General features: G+C 33.5%; 1 long non-coding RNA gene across 1 annotated transcript; it reads right to left on the bottom strand.

Moving 5' to 3' along the window:
* Nucleotides 1–1,220: 1,220 nt before the first annotated feature.
* On the bottom strand, nt 1,221–2,042 carry LOC125199176 (uncharacterized). Its single transcript, XR_007172532.2, has 3 exons — nt 1,976–2,042; nt 1,719–1,761; nt 1,221–1,497 (listed from the first exon to the last, which is right to left on the bottom strand). It is a non-coding gene; the product is annotated as an uncharacterized LOC125199176 (long non-coding RNA).
* Nucleotides 2,043–4,292: the final 2,250 nt, after the last annotated feature.

Genomic DNA, 4,292 nt, shown 5'->3' on the forward strand with positions numbered 1-4,292 from the left:
GCCCTAATTTTACTATCGTCCATGTCATTTAGGTCGGCACAGTGAGTGACAGTTGTAAGCGCTGCAGAGCCAAAACTGACAGTTAACAAAGTAAAGGATTTGAGCATGTTCGCCAGAGAGAATCATGATCTTCTGCTTTGGGGTCAGAACTGAGTATAGAACACAGAGACACGTTGAAGGAAAAATAGAATGTAGAATAACAAAATCCAGAAGTAAGAGCTAATCCAAGATGGATTTAGATGATGGATTTAGATTTAAATGTTGGAATTGAGATGAGTTTGAGCACTATAGAAATCAGTGTGAGACACCCAAGAATCCCTCTGTCCGTGAAAATTGTCAGATTTTGCTATTTCGGGATGTCCGCAATTTAAAGTCCCATTTGCTTTTTTACCATTTTAGATAGGTGGATCCCACCGCCCAACTAAGTCATTACACTCATATTCTATTATAAAACCAATATATAAAAGTTGAGCTCATATTTTCTATAAACTCATTTCCCATCTTTCTTCACAAAGTCAAACAATTTCTTAAAACTCGTGGTAAGTCAAATGGGGACTATAAATGATTAACGGAGGGAGTAAGAATAAGGAATAGAAAGACAAGAAGAAAACAAACGCTACCATGTCTAATGATGAAGGTAAGGCGTTGGTCTTTACTGTGAGCAGTCCGATAGAATCAGGGGCGGACACAATAAGGCCCAGGGAGGGGCTCAAGCCCTTCCCAAAAATTTATTTACCCTTTCATCCTATTGCTAAAATCTTTTGAAATTTAAAAAAAATAGTCTTTAGCTCTTCCACTACAAAAAAATCGCTATTTAGTGGCGGAAATATCCGTCACTAAATAGTGATTTTTCCGTCACTAGACGAATTAGTGGCGGATTTAGTGGCGGAATAGAGCCGCGGCAATATAATCGCCGCTAAAATATCAGTGGCGGAATATTTTCCGCCATAGAAATGTAGTGGCGGATTAGCCACGGAAAATAGTCCGCCAGAGCAGTTCCGCCACTAAAAGTTTAAAATAGTGGCGGATTTGGGTGAGCCATTATTAGTGGCGGAACTTGTTTCCGCCACTATTCCGCCACTACATAATACTATTTAGTGGCAGAATGAATCCGCCACTATTTTATACAGATTTTTCATTTTATTTATTTTATTTTATACCCACCCTGTTGCGATAATTTTTTCAACAAATCAATACATATTTCATGATAAAAGTAACAATAGATACACCAATACTCTTTAATTACTCATAAGACCAAAGTGTAATAATATTGAGCATCAATACAAATTCTAAAACTTTAGTTAATAGTAACAAATAATAATTCATGTTCCTTCTTAGTCTCATGTCTAGTGGAAATGTTGTTGGCAAATTTATCATCTACACATCTTGTTCTTTCTCAGTCTCTTGAACTCCGTCCTGGTACTCCGTCTCTTTCCTTTCCAAATCTTTGATCAAACTCATCTGTTCATCTCTTAAGCCAGCTTTTGATACATGAAACTACAAGAGTTGGTAAGAAACCAGAAAAGTTCTCAGCCTTAGGTTTGCAATGCATAATATATATAGGCCTAACATATCTTATTGGTTCACACGAGAAATTGAAGAATAATAAAATACTACGACGTCCAGATCATATAAGCATTCAGAATAATGATAAAGATTATAAAACTTGTTCCTAAACTTATCACAAGAACTACTCTTTGACTAGCAATAACAAGTACCTGTTAGCTAGAGCTTTTTGCAAGTGATATTTGCTTCCTTTCTCTAAAGCACACAAATACAGAGACAAAAATCTTTAGCATTAGTAATAGCAACAACAACAACAATAATAAATTCAATACAAAAATACCCATAAGTCATGACATAGATGATAACAGTATGTACTATATTGTCAATATCTTTCACACAAAGATGTATTGGATGCATAAGTGATGATCTTAGAGTTTGCATTCATTATTTATTATTACAATGGAAATACCTGAATAGAAGTTCTCGTGTAATGAATTGGTTGAGCAACTATATTTTAAGTAGTCATTTGTAACAATCTCCTCCTAAAGTAAAACAATGTATACAACTTTCACTTCTACTGAATGTGAGTTCATAAAATTAATCATGTGTTAGACAAAAATTATGGAGAAAGGGCAGCGCCTAGTTTCAACATTCGCAACTGCATGGGAAAAGAAATACTGTACAACAGATATACATTCCTTCGCCGATGAATTCAAGATTCATTTACCAGATCAACCAAAGTAAGCCACCTAACTCATTTTCAAATTCTTATCACATACCTTAATTTCATGTTTTCTTATATACTAAGGAAATCGTTGTAAGCAAGAAATCACTAAATTAAGGGAAAATAATAACACTATTGAAAAAATACTGCGATCATTATTGAAAGTTGGTGTTGCCTAATAGTGGAAATCATGACTAAAAATCCAATTTTATTACTCTGATAAATCTTAGATATGAGTAAGACTAAAAAACTAAAATATCTGAAATGCAGATGTTGTTATTGTCTGAAATAGTAAAATAAGAAATAATGAAGTTGCTATATATAGTATGGGGCATACCTTTCATGAAATTACTACACTCCATGCCATAACCTGCAACAACATTCATCAATGTTTAATTTTTACAAGCAAACCCAAATAAAGTTTCCACACTTTACACTAAACACGTGACACACACACACACAGACCATGGCATAGAAAAACCAAAGCTTTTGGAGAAGACAAAGGCAACCATCTGCAAGTGAAAAGCTGCACACCTCTGCAATTTTTTACATACTCCTAAAAGAAAATAGGGAAATATCATAACAACATTCAACTTTATTCACAAATTCAAGAACAGAAGAAGTGCCGTGTATCACTCCCAATATCACAAAAAAGAAGAAAAACTGCAAATAAAGATTATAAAAGAAAAGAGGGAGAGAAAGAAGAACTCGCCATGACACTTAGAGAATACAACAAATATACATTGACATTGACACTACTCTCAAAGCTTAACAAATTGCCATTGACTTGAGCAATTGAACAAATCAATTTGCTCAACAAACCAACCATGATGATGGCTTTCTCCATTCTTTAAATAAAAAAATTGTAAAAAAATTCAATTAGTGCACAAAGGAAAATCTCAAACAAGGCCTACAAACACAATATTCAACAATGTCTTTACTAATCCAAAACAGAGATTTGGAATTGGGTGAACTTATTTGATAGTAGAACTTAAGTTTAGTTAAAGATTTTAAGGAGATAAGTCAGCTCTAGATGCCAAATCTTAAAGGCAAAGTGAATTCAAAATTTAGATCATTGGCTTCCAAAAGTTGTACACGAATGAATAATGGAACTTGGATTTCAAAGTTGCAATTTTAAGATCCCAAACAAGCATCCTCCTAAAGATCTTACTCCTATTTAACTTCAGATAGGTGAAGCTCAGTTTCTAACAATGACTTAGCAGTAAGCACAATTGAACTAAATAATTGAGGCAATATTAAGGGTTAAGTATATTATATTTAAACAAATAGGAGTGAGTACAACTAAAAACAGTTTCTAGATGAAAAGTTTTTGCTAAAAATGATGTCTCATGTGAGTTATTCCATATGTAAGATACTAAGATTACTTGCAAAGGCATAGCAAAAGTGAGTGAAACTCATATGTCCTAGAAACATCCACAGCTTAGGTATAGGAAACATGCAATATCTGCATATATTTAACAAAAGCAGATTAAATATAAATCATGTACGCTATTCGGATAACCTAATCAAATCAAATACAATAATCCTCTTCAAATCTTCCACTTACACGCATATTGAAGAAAACAACAAAGGAGCATCCTTAGAGCAACTCCAAGGGAAGAAGGTAAATGAAAAGGGTATATCATGCTTATACCTTCTCAAAAAGTGCAATATAACTTTTCAAAAAGCAATCAACTCCAAGGATAAAAGGTATATAGAAAGGTATATCATTTAAAAAAAATAAAATAATAGTACAAGATGCATTATAAAACATAAAGTGTAATACCTTCTCAAATACCTACCCCTTGGAGAATGATTTTTTTATGAAAAGAAGGTAAATATGGTAGATATATGATTTTACCTCTCCCTTGATGGAGAGGTAAAGATACCTCTTCAAAATGGGAAAAGGTATAATACCTTCTCAAATACCTCTTCCCTTGAAGAATGATTTTCCATGAAGAAAAGGTAAATATGGTAGTTATATGACTATACCCCTTCATTTACCTCTCCCCTTGGAGATGCTCTTAAAGCATATGGAATAAATGTTTAGTACTTGCATCAT

Source organism: Salvia hispanica, chromosome 3 (assembly GCF_029641045.1).
Source record: "Salvia hispanica isolate PSC_SH4W2 chromosome 3, Shi_PSC_v1, whole genome shotgun sequence".
Classification (NCBI taxonomy): domain Eukaryota; kingdom Viridiplantae; phylum Streptophyta; class Magnoliopsida; order Lamiales; family Lamiaceae; genus Salvia; species Salvia hispanica.